The sequence below is a fragment of the Mustela lutreola genome, chromosome X (genome assembly GCF_030435805.1).
Source record: "Mustela lutreola isolate mMusLut2 chromosome X, mMusLut2.pri, whole genome shotgun sequence".
Lineage (NCBI taxonomy): Eukaryota > Metazoa > Chordata > Mammalia > Carnivora > Mustelidae > Mustela > Mustela lutreola.
This window is the reverse complement of record NC_081308.1, coordinates 96,151,455-96,169,813: the sequence shown is the minus strand read 5'-3', so window position 1 is coordinate 96,169,813 and position 18,359 is coordinate 96,151,455. Positions and strand designations below refer to the sequence as shown.

General features: G+C 37.7%; 1 protein-coding gene and 1 pseudogene across 1 annotated transcript in view; one reads left to right on the top strand and one right to left on the bottom strand.

The window, feature by feature from the left end:
* TRPC5 (transient receptor potential cation channel subfamily C member 5) overlaps positions 1 to 18,359 on the top strand; it is a 250,098-nt gene that overhangs the window by 99,266 nt on the left and 132,473 nt on the right. The window lies entirely within an intron of this gene.
* On the bottom strand, positions 13,643 to 14,115 carry LOC131821031 (large ribosomal subunit protein eL21-like; annotated as a pseudogene).

The window sequence follows — 18,359 nt, the reverse complement described above, 5'->3', positions numbered from 1 at the left end:
TTCAAAGAAATGGAAGAAATAATCCTAAAATTTATATGGAGCCAGAAAAGACCCTGAATAGCCAGTGGAATGTTGAAAAAGAAAACCAAAGTTGGCAGCATCACAACTCGGGACTTCAAGCTCTATTACAATGCTGTGATCATCAAGACAGTATGGTACTGGCACAAAAACAGACACATATATCAATGGAACTGAATATAGAGCCCAGAAATGGACCCTCAACTCTATGGTCAACTAATCTTCGACAAAGCAGGGAAGAATGTCCAAAAGAAAAAAGACAGTCTCTTCAACAAATGGTGTTGGGAAAATTGGACAGCCACATGCAGTTGAATGAAATTGGACCATTTCCTTACACCACACAAAAATAGACTCAAAATGGATGAAAGACCTCAATGTGAGAAAGGAAGCCATCACAATCCTTGAGGAGAACACAGGCAGCAACCTCTTTGACCTCAGCCGCAGCATCATCTTCCTAGGAACAACGCCAAAGGCAAGGGTAGCAAAAGCAAAAATGAACTACTGGGACTTCATCAAGATCAAAAGCTTTTGCACAGCAAAAGAAACAGTCAACAAAACCAAAAGATGACTGACAGAATGGAAGAAGGTATTTGCAAGTGACATATCAGATAAAGGGCTAGTATCCAAAATCTTGGACTTATCAATCTCAGCACCCAAAGAACAAATAATCCAATCAAGAAATGGGCAGAAGACATGAACAGACATTTCTGCAAAGACTTCCAAATGGCCAACAGACACATGAAAATGTTCTCAACATCACTTGGCATCAGAAAAATACAAATAAAAACCACAATGAGATAACACCTCACACCAGTCAGTGGCTAAAATTAACAAATGAAGAAACGACAGATGTTGGCAAGGATGCAGAGAAAGGGGAACACTCCTACGCTGTTGGTGGGAATGCGAACTGGTGCAGCCACTCTGGAAAACAGTATGGAGGTTCCTCAAAACATTGAAAATATAGCTACCCTATGACCTAGCAATCACACTACTGGATATTTACCTTAAAGATACAAATGTAGTGATCCAAAGGGGCACGTGCACCCGAATATTTATAGCAGCAATGTCCACAATAGCCAAACTATGGAAAGAACCTAGATGTCCATCAAAAGATGAATGGATAAAGAAGATGTTATACACACACACACACACACACAAACACACACACACAGGAATACTATGCAGCCATAAAAAAAAAAAAAACCCCAAAGTCTTGCCATTTGCAATGACGTGGATGGAACTAGAGGATATTATGCTAAGTGAAATAAGTCAATCAGAGAAAGACAAGTAGAATATGATCTCTCTGATATGAGGAACTGAGAAGTAGGGTGGGAGGTCGTTGGGGGTAGGGAGGGAAAAAATGAAACAAGAAGGGACTGGGGAGGAAGACAAACCATAAGAGACTCTTAATCCCAGGAAATAAACTGAGGGTTTCTGGGGGGTTGGGAGGGAAAGGATAGGGTGGCTGGGCTATGGACATTGGGGAGGCTGTATGCTATGGTGACTGCTGTGAATTGTGTGAGACTGATGATTCACAGACCTATACCCTGGGGCAAATAATACATTATATGTTAATAAAATAATTTGTCTCAATGATAGAATGCAAATTCTTTTAAATGTATACCTTCAAATTATTTTTAACAGCTTTATTGAGGTATAATTGAAATACAATAAGCTCCACATATTTAAATTGTATAACTTGATTAGTTTTGACATATGCATACACATATGAAACCATCACCACAATCAAGATAATGAGCATATCCATCACCTCAAATGTTTTCATGCTTTTTTTGCAAACCCTTATTCCACTCCTTTTCCTCTCTCCACCCTGTCTCCAAGCACATATTATTTTTTGAATATGCAATGCGGTAACTTATCAGATATTCTGCTTGCCAATGATCATATCAGCGTTGTCCCTAATAACTGGGTTCATTTGATTTGTGTCATAGTTTACTGATCTATAACTTGGAATTCTCAGTGCTCTGCTTCAGCTTCAGGCTGACATCCAAACTAACTACAGTAAGAAAAATGATGATAAATTCTCTCTGAGTTTGAAATCTAATCTAAAAAGTCAGCTGGGCTGATTGATTTCTTTTTAGAAACAAAAGATGCGGATTATTTATCAGATAGACTGAAACCTTAAGGATCATTTTGGGCTTCTGTGTATTGGGGAAAATGGGTTTGCTATTTATAAGCTTTTGAAAAATCTCTGATTTACCCAGTAGACAGTTTCTCAGGTTATGACAAAGGTAGCTGAGCCAGTCAACATCTAATTTCATTTTTTAATAAAACCTACGCAACACATTTATTTGATGAATGGACCTAGAAGTGATAGATTACTGCCTAGTTCTTACAAAAATAATGCATAGGGGCCCTAAAGGCCTTTTCTCTATCAAATTTATGTATCTATCAACTTTGTTCATTTGCTCAGCTGTATTCTCCAACCACACATTGACCTAACATTTTCACTCTAAATGGTGAGAAAAAAACTGGGAGTAAAAAAGGATCCTATGAACATTGGGGCCCCAACAGACCACTGCCCTTGGCCACTGTCACCCATGATCCAATTCCAAGCCCTTTTAATGAAATAGAATGACAGGGAAAGAAGATGAACATCGTTTAAATGATGAGAGAATTCAAAGAAGTATAAGGATTAATCTATATGGTACGGATGATATGCCATAGTGAACAGGGATGAAAGGTCACTGTGCAATGAGGTGCTCAGGGAAGGCTTTGTGAAAGAGAGCTGGACATAAGCCCAGAAGAGAAGGGGGTAATATTCCAAATCTATCTAGCCACTGGGATAACTACTGAGTTAGAGGCTGGAATAAGTGTGCAGTGGTATAGAGGGAAAGAAAGAATTCCCAGTGTTCAGGGCTGAAGGTACCTTAACAGCCCTGCATCACTGTCCTAGAAGGGATAGAACCACAAGAAAGGAAAAAGGAAAGAGGCAGACAGTTGGTGGGGGTGAGAGAGTTGCCAATTGGTTCTTACATCTTTTTACCACAATAAGTAACAATCAGATGTCTGTATTTTTTAAACTTCAGACAAGCCCTTGTCTACTCATCAAAGACAAAGCAATTCTGCTTAAAGCAGCTTCTATTAGCAGCAGCAGTTAACATAAAAGAAAAAGTAAGCAGGGGAAGAAAAGTCTACAGGGAAAACATCTTCCCTTGATATTCATGTCGAAAGATAGAAGTATTCAATGGTGGAAAATATCCAAGATAATTTTACCTCTCTGTAGTAAGCCATCTTGTAGCCAAGCCCTTCTGATCTCCAACTCCTACACTGAAGTCAGGACATAGTTCATGCAGAAGCCTAGAAAGCAATCAGTCATATAACAGAGCTTAGTTTGTCAGTGTTGGAACAGATCTTAAAGGTGGTCTGCTCTGATCTCCCTGGGGAGAATTTAGCCAAAGTGAGCTAAGTGAGACTGTTGCAAACTTCCATTACTGAATTCTTTCTTTTATCTTACAGCACTAAAATTTTAGAGCTCAAAGGGACCTTAGGGAGTACCTAATCTAATGTTTTCCCTTTTTTTAATATCGAGAAATTTATTTTTAAAATTTAGAAAATGAAAAGAAATTTTATTTTTAATTCAGGACAGAACATTACAAATAAGTCTGATGGACCTCTCACAATCTGGGACACCCCCTTGTGCCCTTCCATTCCCCTCGGATGTAAGAATTATTATTAGTTTGCTGATTTTCTTTTGGATCATATTTGATAATTCTATATACATATAAACATGTAGTAGTATTTTTGTGTTTTGTTTCAAATTTATCATACAGTACATATCTCATTTTCTTCACTCAGCATTGTTTTGAGATCTAGGCCAATCCGTATTTTATTTTATTTTATTTTATCTTATAGAGAGTGTGTGTGAGTAGGGAGGGGGAGGAGCAGAATAGTGGGGAGAGGGACAAGCAGACTCTGCACTGAGCATGGAGTCCAGTGGGGGGCTCAATCCCAGGATCCTGAGATCATGACCTAAGCCAAAACCAAGTTGGACACAACCAATTGAGCCACCCATGTGCCCCTCGACCATTCCTCTTAACTGCAGTTCAACATTCCATTGTATAAAGCACCTTTATCCTCTTCCACCTTGATGGAAATTTACAAATCTTTATGGAGAGAGAATTGCATCTCAGAGAAACTACAGGATTGGCCTAAGTTACATTTTAGCATAGTTGGAACTAGAATTCACATCTTAGATGAGAGGTAGATGAGTTTCTCAAAAACTTGGCTGTCCAGGCTCATTCATGGAGGTCTTACTTGGTTTAACATGATGTTGGTGCATCAGATTGGAGAGTATGAAAATTCTAAGCATTCAGATCTCCCAGAGCTGGTAAGCCAGATTCTCCCAACCCATGGCCTTATGTGCTGAAGAGCCTCAGAGCTCATAAACATTTCCTCTACCATTGCTCATGGGGTTCTGAAAAACCTTCCTTTCAGACTTTATAGCTTTTGATCTTGAAGGGTCTTCCATCCATAGAAGTTCCCTAGACCCACTTTGAGAGTTAAATTAAGGTAATGTTGGCCATCAACATGGTTGATAATTTGGTTTATCAGTTCACATGCTAGAAAAAGTCATTATGGAAAATGGTCTCAGGACAGCTTACAGGTTGGGGGGTGGGATGGAGCAAGGAGGAGAAAGGAAAAACTTGGACATATATTGATTGCTTGCTATGTGCCAAGCAATGTACTAGGTACTTTACATGTATATTATCACAATAAGATTACTAATGCTACTTTCCATATTAGGAAAGAAGAGCTGAGAAAGATGGACTTTCCCAAAGTCCATTTGTTTCTTCACTCATTTGTCCACTCAACAAAATTTTGACAAGATACTACTGCTATGTGCCAGATGCTACACTAGGTGAGGAAATATATTGATGAATGTGACGGACCCAATTTTTGTTCTCATGAATTTGAATCCGTAAGAAGTTGTTTACCATTAAAATGCAAGGTAACTAAGCATGGTCAGGCACATTGGTTTAGGAACTATGAATATAGATAGTAGGCAAATCATAAGCACCATGTGGTCTCATTTATTGCTTCAGTGACAATATAGTGAGTGCCTGCTATATGGAGCAATGTGCTAGGCACTTTGGGGGGAATATAAAGATAAATAATATAACGCATACTCCTAAGAGTGTTCAGGACATAGTAGATGTTCACTTGATATTTGAATACCAGCCTAGAAACTTTAAGTTCAAGAGTAAGTGACAACCTCATGTTTCCAAGCTACTTGTCATTTCAGGTATAAGGGAAATTTTGCATCCAGATGAAGAACAAGAGAGGGTAGAAAACGACATAGTATCAGCTACCATCCCATGAAACTGTAGGGATATGTAAAATGTTTCAATCAACAGAACTAGGGAAAACAAAGTAGTTTTCATCACCATCTGACTGACAGGAAGATAGCACCTTTTTGACATAAAGATTAGCAAGTTCTTATTCTCTGACTAGAAGCAAAATGGCAAAGGAATTTCCAGTGTGTCTTGATGTGGGTTGTTTTTTTATTCCTAAGATGCATAGGAGAAAAGTATCTGCCTTAGAGGTAGAAATCCTGCCACATAGGAAACTTGAAATGGTATATTCCTATTTTTTTCCATCCCAGCATTGGTGCTATTGCTGTCAAAGGTTTTACTTTTTGTTATAAACTCCACAATACACAGTTAAAATCATTGATAAAATAGTCCATTACATTCAAGGAGACTTAAATAAAAAAAAAATATCTTGTATATTTACCCACGCAGCTTCCAATTTTAGTGCTCATCATTCTTTGTATAGATCCATTTTTCTTTCTTACATTATTTTCCTTTTGCCTGAAGGTCTTCCTTTAATATTTCTCATGGTGTGGGTCTGCTGGTAATGACTTATTTCAAATTTTGCAGTCTGAAAAACTCTTTATTTCATTTTTCTTTCTTAAGATTTTTTTTTACAGGTGAAAGATTTGTCTTTTTTCTTTCACTACTTTGAAGATGTTTCCCCACTTCCCTCTAGCTCATATTGTTTCTGAAGAGAAATTTGCTGTCAATCTTATCTTTGTTCCTCTGAATACAAGGTGTTTTTTGTCCTCTGATAACTTTTAAGATTTTTTCTTTCATCAATAATTTTGAGCAATTTGATTAAGATGTCTCTTGGCATAGTTCCCTTTATGTTTCTTATACTTGAGGTTCTTGGATGTATAGGTATATATTTCATCAAATTTGAAAAGTATCTTAGTTATTATTTTTCAAATCCCTTATTGGCCATCTCCTCTCTCTTCTCCCATGGGAACTCCAGTTACACATATGATGAAATTGTTCCATAGCTCACTAATACTCTGTTTTGTTTCCTTTTGTGTTTCTGTGCCTCATTTTGGATAGTTTTATTGCTGTGTATTAAAGTTAGCTAATGTTTTCTTCTTCATCATCTAATCTCTTCTTCTTCACCATTAATCCCATTCAGTGTACTATTTACCTCAGATACTATACTTCTTATCTCTAGAAATTCAATTTGGATTTTTTGTATCTTCATTGTCTCTAATTTATATCTTAAAATAATTTTATTGATAGATAATTCATATACAGTTTGTGTATAAATAATGACTTAAAATATATAATTCACTGTTTTTTAGTATAGTATATTCACAGATATGCACAGCCATCACTATAGTAGAAAGCAACCACAAACCCTAGAACCAAGTCCCCCATCTCTCAGCAATGACTTATGTATCTTCTGGCTCTATAGATTTGCTTATTCTGAACATTTCATAAAAATGAATCATATATTATGTGGCCTCTTTGAGTTCTTTAACTTAGCATAATGTTTCCAAGGTTCATCAACACTGATGTATGTATCAGACTTCATTCTTTTTATAGCCAAATCTTTCATAGTATGGATATAACCATATTTTATTTATTTACTCATCAGTTGATGGACATGTAAGTGGTTTCCACCTTTTGTATATGATGAATAATGCTGCTATAAACATTTATGTGTAAGTTTTGTGTGAACATACACTCCCATTTCTTTTGGATATATACCTAGAAGTGGAATTGCAGGATTATATAGTAACTCTATTTATAACCATCTGACAAACTGTCAGACTGTTCCAAAGTGGCTGCTCCATTTTACATTCCCAGCAGCAGTGCATGAAGGTTCTGACTTTCCCACATTGCCATCAATGCTTGTTATTATCTGACTTTTTTATTATAGCCTTTATGATGGACATGAAGTGGTATCTCATTGTTTTGATTTACATTTGTGTGATTCATGATGAGCATCTATTCATGTCCTTATTGACCATTTTTATATTTTCTTTGGAGAAATATATAGGTCCTTTGCATAGTTTTAATTGGGTTATTTGTCTTTTTATTATTGTGTTATGAGAGTTCTGCATATGCTAGGTACAAACCCTTTATCAGACACATGATTTGCAAACATTTCTCCCATTCAGTAGGTTATTACTTCACTTTTCTGGTAGCATCTTTTGAAGCACAAAAGTCTTCAACTTTAACAAGGTCTAATTTATCTATATTTGCTGATGATGCCTGGACAGCAAACCTTTGCCAAATCCAAGATGTGAGGCTGTATGAGCCATCTACAGCACACTAATGCCTCTGTCTCAGGATATTAGAATCACTGTGGAAGCATCATTATAATATGTATGCGAACAGCAGAATTCTTCTACCTAGGGACATGTGTGTGTGTTCCCTGCCCACTAAGGGTGTTGGGCTACCCTAACAAATTCATAAAGCACTTGGCTACCTTTTTCTCTCCACAAGAAAAATAGTTACCATGAAAATTCCATTAAAAATTCATTATTATGGGTCTTAAAGTATTTTTTATTTCCAAGAATCCCCTTTTTAAATGGCAATGTATTTTCCTGTGAGCAGTAATATTTTCAGCCTTTTAATCAGCTAACACCTTTATGGATATTGGACAGCTAAGCGACAAAAAGGTCCTGTTTCATTGGCCTGTATAGGCTCTATGCTTGGTGCAGGCAGTAGATATGGAAAGGAAATAAAAAAGGAAAAGTAGAAATATGTCCAAAAACTGCCTTTTTCATAGTCTTTCAGAAGATCAGCTCTATTGTATTCGCATGTGGGATTGTGTTTTTAGATATTGAGAGAATAGCTGGTGTTATTCTATCTTGGCCTTTGTATCCACTAATAGGGAAAGCTGCTGACCATTTTGTCTTGCCCATCCTCTCAAGACCATTCTTACATTGGGAAAAAAATTGAAAGAAGAAAAAGACAACAAGACCATCCATAAATGTCAAAGGTATAAAATACCCTTCCAACAGCATCCATGTCAAAGTACCAAAAAAATCTAGGAATGTTCAACAGTTCATGTAAGTAAAGGAATACAATAATGAGCAACCAGAGAAAAATGAGGAAGGAGAAGTTGCTATATAAAACTGGGTTTGTGATGAAACTGTCATTTTGACTTAAGTTCAAAATAATAGTTTTGCTCAAAGTATAAACCAAAATTACAAATGGATGATGTATAATAATATGATAAATATGTATAATGTATGTAACATTTTTAATACCTTAGAGTAAGAAGAGTGTTAAGAGCCAGATCAAGCCCCTCAAATCATAAATTATCAATTCCTATACAAAGCTGTAGGCCAATCCACTGAGCAGGCAACATAAATTCCTGGTGTGCTACACTGAGATTCAAGGGGTAGAATACTACTGACTCCCTCCCCTAGTTAAAAAAAAAGTCATTAACAAAGCTCCATCAGTTCCTTCTAACTCCAAATCCAGGGCAACTTCTCAATGCCTACTATCAGTGGATTCTGTTCATTTAAATGTATCCCCTCAAAACAAAATAGGTATAATCAATCTATCCCATATATACACACAACTGTTAGAATGTTGTTGATACCTTTTTTTAATAAGATTGATTTATTTGAGAGAGAGAACATGGGGAGGAAGGGCAGAAGGAGAGAGAAAGAGATTCTTTTCTTTGTTGTTGTTAATTTTTAAAATTTTATTATGGTATGTTAGTCACCATACATTAAATCATTAGTTCTTGATGTAGTGTGCCATGATTCACGGAGGGTGAGAGATTCTTAAGCTGACTCCATGCTGAACATAGAGCGAGATGCAGGGCTTGATCCCACAACCCTGAGATCAAGACCTGAGCTGAAGCCAAGAGTCAAATGCTTGACTGATTTACCCACCCAGATACAACCAGTGATACCTTCCTTAAACTTTTTAATTTTTCCAAGGTAAGAAGAAGCCTAGAGCAGATGTCTTAGTCTGCTCAGGCTGCCATAACAAATAACAACAGACTCGGTGGCTTAAACAACAGAAATTTATTTCTCAAAGTTCTGGAAGCTGGGAAGTCCAAAATTAAGGTGGTAGCTGATTTGGTTCCTGGCAAGAGCTCTCTTGGCTGCAGGTATTCTGTCCCCACATGGTGGAAAGAGTGACTGAGTTCCCTGTTGCCTCTTCTTATAAGGGCACTAATCCTATCAGAGCCCTACCCTCATGACTTCATTTAATCTTAATTACTTCCTTAATCTAAATACAATCACACTGGACATTAGGGCTTCAATGTCTGAATTGATGGGGAGGGCATATAGTTTAGTCCTGATATGTGAGGAAAGTTTCTGTCACTTAAAATGATTTATAAGCATAGTTCAACTTGCTAAAGGATGTAAGGGCAGAATCTTCTTTGTATCTCAGCAGAAACATGGTAACTATCTTCAAATACAACGCGCAGTCCTGGGATCACTGCAGAGGTCAAATAACACAAAGGTTTTTGTTTAGATTGCTGTGTTTCATAGGGTATTCCTCACTTTTCCATTTTACACTGAATGGACCAGATGGGAAAGCCTAGAACATATTAGACTTGGGTATTACAGACTTATAATTCTAACTCTGCCACCTACTAGTCCCTGGATGGTATAGCAAACTCTTAATTTCTGTGATGCTGAAAATATTCATGTACAGTAGACTCTTGAACAACATGGGCTTAAACTGTACAGGTCCACATATATATGGATTTTTTTCAATATAGTACAGTAATATAAATAGATTCTCTCTTCTTTATGATTTTCATAGCATTTCCTTTTTTATTTTACTGTACAGTACAACATTAGTTTTGATGTAGTGTTCCATAGCATTTTCTTAAACTTAATTTACTGTGAGAACACATGCAAAATATGTGTTAATTGTTTATGTTACTGGTAAGGCTACTGGTCAACAGTAGGCTATTAGTAGTTGAGATGTGGGGGAGTCAAAAGTTACACATGGATTTTTGACTGCACAGATGGTCAGTACCCATAACGCCTGCATTGTTCAAGGGTCAACTGCATTTTAAAAAGTAAATGATAGGGTGCCTGGGTAGCTCAGATGGTTAAGCATCTGCCTTCAGCTCAGGTCATGATCTCAGAATTCTGGGATCGAGTCCCACATTGGGTTCCTTTCTTAGTGGGGAGTCTGCATCTCCCTCTGCCTGCCCCTACCCTTGTTTGTGTTCTTTATCTCTCTCTGACAAACAAAATCTTTCAAAACAAACAAACAAAAGTAAATGATAGCAACTCAGTGAGGTAGACAAAGATATGTAAAATAACTTGATGAGATGGTATATATAAAAGAACATTGTAATCATAAAGCCCTTGATAAATATTAGGGACCATTAAACTAAAGAGCAAGCTCAAAAGCCTCCTGACTTGAGACATAGGTCTTCTGGGAGAGACAAGACCCAAGAGGAATATTTTTAATAAATACTAGTATCGTAAGATGCTAGTATTTGAGAAAATTTGAGAGTTAATAAAATTCCCATATCATACAGTAAGCTGTAAACATAACTTACAGAACTGCTTACTATTAAGTAGTAGTACAGGATGACTAATTATATAAATAACACTCCAAATGTTCTGATCAATTGGTATTCATCAGATTACAGGTCCACAAATCACTGGTGCTCTTCAGGTTGAATCAAAGTATTCCACCACCAAAATCAATCTGTGGAAGTCATTTCTTAATTTGCAAACATAATTTTAGTTCATGGGGAGAATTTTCTCCATTTCAGGTTTTCAGTCCAGATTCCTCTTAAATCCTTTAGTGACTGAAGCAGACAGCAAAACAATGAACATGTAGCAGAAGAACACCTAGGACAACCACACCAGGTGTCACCAATGACTTGCTATTATTCATTTGTGGTCACATATCTGTGTCTTCACTTTAAACTGCTAATAAAAATACCCTGTAGTCATATGACAGTATGAAACATACTGTCTCAATCTCACTTGTAAGAGCCACTTGCTCGCAAAGGAAAATAGTAGGGGGGAAACACAGGAGATACAAGCAGTTGAAACCTGAGGCAGTTCTAATGGCAAAAAAAGTCTTAAAAGAGCTGAAGTTTGAAGCCAAGAATACAATTTACATCAGCATTTAATCCAGAGAGCAAGGTATAGATAGAACAGGTAGCTGGGTGGACAGGGTTGAATTGAGTTAAGAACTGAAAAATTTGCTGAACAGAGCTTTTGTATGCATTAGTATGCCCCTCTGTTTACATGGTGCTCAGTGCATATTGAGGTAGTAGATGCAAATACTTAAAGAAATTGGAATACATTTATAGCAATATTTTATAGTGTCCACAGAGAACATTCTGACCTCCAGGTGATCTGCTATCCAGATTTCAGAAGCTGTAATGTTAAGTTGTGGATAACACAGCCATAATTTTTGGAAGGGGCATAGTGGAGTAAAACCCTCCTTGGAGTCTCTATTAGAGGAAAGATCTTGGGCTGTTTACCCTATGATAAAATTACTAGGACTCTTTAAGATGGCTTGGAGAAGTATGACTGCTATTTCTGGGAGTCAGCACTCAAAAAGCTATAGGCACAGACCTCAGAAAATCAGAGCAACATACCTTTGGGTCTTATTCTATTCTACTTTAGGAGAACTAGCATATACTGTTGGATTGACCCCAGAGCCAAAGGGAATGGTTATTCAATCTGAATTATTTAGTTTATTTCATCTATAAAAACAATATAAACCAGTAACTGAGTCTCAAATTTCATGTCTTTTAGCCTGAATCATCCTATTTTCCTATCTTTATGGAGTGAACATATTCGTGCTGTACCTAACACAGTGGTCTCTAAGTATCATAAATGTTGCTAAAGCTGTGCAACATAGATGATTTTAGGGCTGGCATTGACCTTAGCAGTCATCTTTTTTTATCTTTCTCATTTCACTGGAAAAGAAACAGAAATAAAGAAGAGATAAATGTGACTTGTTCAAGTTCATACTTCAACTAGCAGAAGAGCTGAGACTAGAATCCAGGTCTCCTAATTCTCTGGGCACTATACTTTAAACTGCACCATTTCACATATATAGGTATGTACCATTATTTACAGGGAAGTCCCCTGAGAAATTTTTAACTCTTGTTTTGAAACTGTACTATTGTAACAATTCAAGTTCTAATCTTAAATTTTGGGTCAGGAAAGGAGGTGGAGATCTATCCAACTTTGCAGAAAATGTGTCCTTTCACAAAAGTAAAACTCTCTCAGTAACAAGGGTGATCTGGTTTTAAAGATCCCAATATGCAAAATGAGAAGGTTACAAAACAGTCACACTGAAGGAGAATGCATTAGAAGAGAATACTCAGCAGAACTTCTTGAGTGCATCTACGCATTTATGATTATTACTTGGCAGAACTCTCTGGGCCAGAGAAACAAAGTTAAAATGCTAAGAGCCACTGCCAGATGAAGACCAAGAAGAAGGCAAAATAAGCATCTTTGAAGTAAAATGGAGGTTATGAAGAAATGGAGTCTGACATAAATTCAGTTTCCTCTGAAAGTATCAGGGCCCCAGTAACCAGCCTAGCAAAGAGCCTTTCTCAATCATGTGGATAGTGGCACTACCAGTCCTATAGTCACTCAGCCTTGAACTTGAATATCATCTTGAGGTTCTCTCTATACCTCATCCCCTATATTATATCCATTACCAAGCCCTGCTTTTCTCTTTCTTTGAAATAACTCTTAGTCTTCCCTTCTCCATTCTGACAGCCAGCATTGGAGATAGGATTCCATTATCTTATGGAAAAAATCCTATTCTCTCCTACTCTGATTTACCACTGGCACAGCCATAGGAGTCATCTTATACAGCTTTCTTGATCATGTCCTGTTTAAGAACCTAGAGTGATTCCCCAATGCCTATAAGATCAAGAACTATTTTCTCAACCAAATGCTCAGTATCTCCCAACTAATGGACCCAGCTTAGCTACCCCTACATGCTTCCCTCTCTTCAAACACTGCAATACCCAAGACAGTGCTAATTTGAACCTTTGACTTCCATCCCCTTCCCACATAGAAGAGAGGTGGTTTCCCAACTCCCACATCTGCCTATCTAAATCCCACACAGCCTTTTCAGATCCAGCTCAGGTTTACCTCTTCCACATACTTTTCCTAACCACCTCCCCAAAACTCCAGCCAGTATTGATCTTTTAATTAATTTTAATTTTAGTTAATACCAGCTATGCTCAAGGCACTGATCTTTTTGCTTCTTCCTGTGTACCCCTAACTCATATTCCTAAACATTAGCATAAATAAACATTTATTTATTTATTTATTACTATCTTGAGGTCTTTTATTTTTCTTTTTTTATACTTATCATGGCATGAATTCATAGAGAATGAGTTCCAGAAGCTCAGGCTCCTTTCCATTGGTTCTCAAGAAGTTTGCTTCTCTAGGTGGAGCAGGCTGGTGCTTCAGTTGAACCCAAGTAATTTTGTTTGACTTCCTTCTTTTTATGATCATTTTCCTTCACATGCTTCAGAAAGTTATCTCAGCCCTTTGAGTGCTTAATTTGCTCAATACATACATTAATTCTCTTGGCAAGAATCTCACCTTGTTTGCTTAGCAATGTCAATGGCATGCTGGGTAATACTGTAGACTCTTCCAGTTTTGCTGTGATAATATTTATGGGGCATTCCATTTTGAACAGTGCCCATTCCCTTAATGTCCACAATATCACCTTTCTTGTGGATTTGCATATATGTGACCAAAGGAAGAACTCCATGTTTTTTAAAAAGCCTAGAGAACATGTAACAGATACTTCTTCTCTTTCCCTTTGTGTTGGTCATTTTGGTGAATCACTGGAAGATGGCAATTCCTGCTGAAAGTGATAAATAAACTTTTAAAGAAGTCCTTCTGCCCCTTTTAAGATCATTTGGCCAATAAGCTCCTATGTGAACACTGTCACTTTAGATTCCAATGTGATTGGGTAACAGAAAAGAGACACTCATTTCTCATGGCCTGTGGAATCTGGGATGAAAGCCAGTCCCAAGACTAACAATCAAAACAAGACTTTTAACCAATTACACTGCCTATTATTTACAGTAATCAGTATCATCCCGTTCTGCCTTTCCCTTGACTACTTTGAGGAACATCATGCAGACAAAGTGATAATGAGTGCTGAGCAACTGATTTTAAACTTCCCGATTCAGATGAGTGACTTGAGTGAGGCAAATATATACTTTCTGTTCATGCCTTCCCTCTGATGAAATGAAAAGCATAGATTTAATCCAGCTGCCAACAGTTCTACATAACTCCCCTGGACATCAAAGAGAAAGGAATAAAAACTTGAGGACCTTACAGAAATAAAAACACCACACGTCCATAGCCATGCAAATGCATTATGGAAATGAAAGTACCCACACTTCAGCACAGATACTATATATTTCTACTCTGCATTTGAAAAAGTCCTCTGTATCATAGACATTGTTGAGGTAGAAGAGACATCTAGGTCATCTAGCACTGTCCAGTCAGACTTCTGATAATGATGAAAATGTTCTGTTTATGCTATTCACTATGGTAGTCATGGGTCACCTGTGGTTATTAAGTATTGAAATGTGGTATAATGCAGAACTGAATTTTTTATTTCATCCCATTTTAATTCATTTAAATTTGCATAGCTACATGTGGCTAGCAGCTACTATAATGGACAGTGAAGATCTAGACCTTCCTCTATTCTGAAGAGAAATTTCTTCTCCAGTTTCCCTGATCTCTTTGCATTCTCACTGAGGATCATATCCATGACCAACAGCTCCAGTAACCTTATAATGATGGTACTTAAACTTGGCTGTGTATTATATTCACCTGGAGTACTATTCTTAACCAGCAGTGTGTGGTGGGGGGTATTATGACCCAATCACGGATATTTTTTAAAAGGTCCTCAGGCGATTCTAATGTGCAGTCAGATTTGAGAACCTTTGATCAATATGCTGATGACTCCCAACTCTGTATCACTAGATCTCAGTGCTGTGCTACACATGCTGACTGGATCTTTACTTCCTGATTCCCCTCCAGTACCCCCGCCCCCCCTAAAAACCCCTCAAACACCAATATATCTAAATGGAATAACATTATGTAGTATTGCCCTCACCCAAATCCTTCAAACTTTAGTTACTAGACTTATTTCTGCCATTTTGCTATTTATTTTTTATACGTCTTAGGTATTTCTCATTTCTCAATTTCTTCATTACAGCCTTCTTTTGTGTTTGTTTTTTTAGTAACTTATCATTCTGATTCACTTCTCATTTCCTATTCTATATATTTTTTAAGTAAACTCTACCCCCAACATGGGACTTGAACTCATGACCCCAAGATCAAGAGACTCATGCTCTACTGATTGAGCCAGCTAGGTACACCAAGAGGGGGTCTTTTCTAAATGTTTTTAATTATTTTTTTAGTGGTTATTCAGGGGATTAAAATAAAAATCAAAATCTTCAATGTATAGCCAGCTAGTTTCAATTAATTACTTAGTTGCCATAGTATAAAAACTCTGTTCCTATGCAGCTCCCTTCTTCCCCCTCTGTGTTGTTATTGTCACAAGTTACATCTTTATAGGCTATGTGGTCATTAACATAGATTTATAATTTTTGTTCTATGCATTTGTCTTTTGAATCATATATAGAGGGGCACCTGGGTGTCTCAGTGGGTTAAGCATCTGCCTTTGGCTCAGATCATGATCTCAGGGTCCTCGATTGAGCCCCACATCAGGATCTCTGCTCAGCAGGGAGTCTGCTTCTCCCTTGCTTGTGCTCTCGCTCTCTCTCTATGTCAAATAAATAAACAAAATCTTTAAGAATAAATAATTTATAACTGGAATCAGACCACTAGAATGATCATAATTCTAGAGAAGGGGAGACTCAGAGTTGAGAAAGACATGAGAGCTGAAATCGAACATTTAAAGGGTTGTCATGCAGAAGAAAGAGTTTTGCTCAGTGTTGCTCTAGAGAAAAGAACTAGGGCAATGGAATAGAAGTTGTAGGCAGGTGATTTCAGCTCATCATAGAAAAGCATTTGCTGAAAGTCAGCATTCACTGCAGAGGTAAGAAAGCAGTGAGTTCCCCATTGGTGGAAATTTTCATTAACTGAATAATAACAAAGATATTGTCAAGAGACTTTTTCATTGGGCAGGGGATTATTCTAGATGACCTCTGAGATCCCCTGAAGAAGGTTCAAGATCTGGTCCTTTCTGGGAAAGATCAGTATCACTACATTAATATTAGACAGTTCTCAAAGTGGTACTATGGAAGGAGCCAAAATGCTCTCAAAACCATTACCCCACCAAATGCACATACATGCACACCCACACACACACACACACAGTCTTGCTCTCACCAGCCTACTCCTGTGCCTTTGTACATAAAATTTCACTTTAGTAACTTTTTGGATTGGGCATTTAAGGTTCTTCTTCAAATGTAGTTGTTTTCCTAGAAGAGGTGAAGCTTTAAGCCACCCAGCCATTTTCATCAGCTTCTATCACAATGCCTGATACATAGTCATTAAATCTGCTCATTATCCACCATTTACACTTGAGATTGTACAAGTTTATCAGATTAAATCTGCTTGACTTAAAGGGTTCTGAAAAGATGCAGAAGTGGATAGGTAAGCATGGATAAGGGTGAGAGGTCACAAGGGTTTCACTATTCAAGCTCAATCCTCATGGCACAGAGTGCAAGCCATGCACAGATACCACATCCCACTAAAAGCACATTTTTTTTTAGTTAGGTGGAAAGCAAGGCTTTCCTCCTCACAGACAAGGTCCAGGGCTGGGCAGTTATCTGGGCTGGGATTTGCACTCTGGCTTTCTGCCCAGCCCATTGATTTAGCTCTTTAAATCGCATCATTTAAGCCTACAAATGTCACAGATCCCATTAGACACTCTCCTCTGGCTAGCAGCACAGAAAAGAGAGAACACAATAAGCCCCCTGAGGCAGCCTGTTAGACCATTCCTAATGTTCCTTACGTGGTGGACTACATTGGGAGTGAGGCTCACTTGCAGAAATGGCATAAAGTGCTGGCTGGTTTTGTTTTGTTTAGTTAAGAAAACACCTCAAGCCCAGTGCATAATGATGGGAAAGCCAACCTCATCTCTTGGCTTATGTTAATGGCAAATGAGTACAATCTGCCAAGTATAAAGGTAAAGAGTGACGGGAAGAAACCTTCTCAATAATACATCCTCAAGAGATGCCAGAAACTCTGTCATTACCTATTTGTTCCCAGAATAATGGCAGAATAGGACTAAGAGCATATGAAGAAAGCATTGTTCTCAGCCTGGTAGAAGGCTGAGGCTAGAGCTGTAAGTAAGGGTCAACTGGCACCAGCTGTGGGGAATGGAAGAGTGGAAGGCATTAAGCAAGTCATCAATGTCTACATAAGCCTACATGTAAACAGAGAGTGCGGGGAATCCATTTTACATCATTGTCAATGAGTAATGTCAAGGTGGGCATGGATACATAAGAGAGATTCCCAAGCTCCCAAGGCCACAGCAAATTTCCTCCTCAAGGAATCCATCTTAAGGTGTTAACAGCTATTAGTCACATGATTTTTTAATTCCTTCCAGGGGTAGTTTTAGAGATGTAGTGCCTTAAAACAAAGGACTGATTCCCTCATAGTACACTCTCAGGCAAACCTCTCGAGGAGATATTTTTCTCTAGGAGGGATTCTATGAGGCTTCTCATAGCACAGTTCACTGGAAATGCAACAGACCAGATCAATTTCAAATGCAAGAGATGAAAAGTAAATCTAAACTCTGAATTAACCTTATATAATCCAATTATACTTACTTCAAGTCTAAAATTACCGTGATTTTACTGTCTTCTCTCTTCACTACTATAGCCCACACATCTGGCACATAGCGAAAGTTCAATGAATGGTACTGCTTGTCGACTTCATTATTACTACAATTAGCACAGGAAGCAGTAGTAGTAATAGTGCTGCCCTGGCACAGTGCCTGGCACATATTAAATATTAAAACTCTACTAATTATTGCACCAGCTCCTGGCAAAGTGCCTGGCATATAACAGGGCACCAGTTTAGT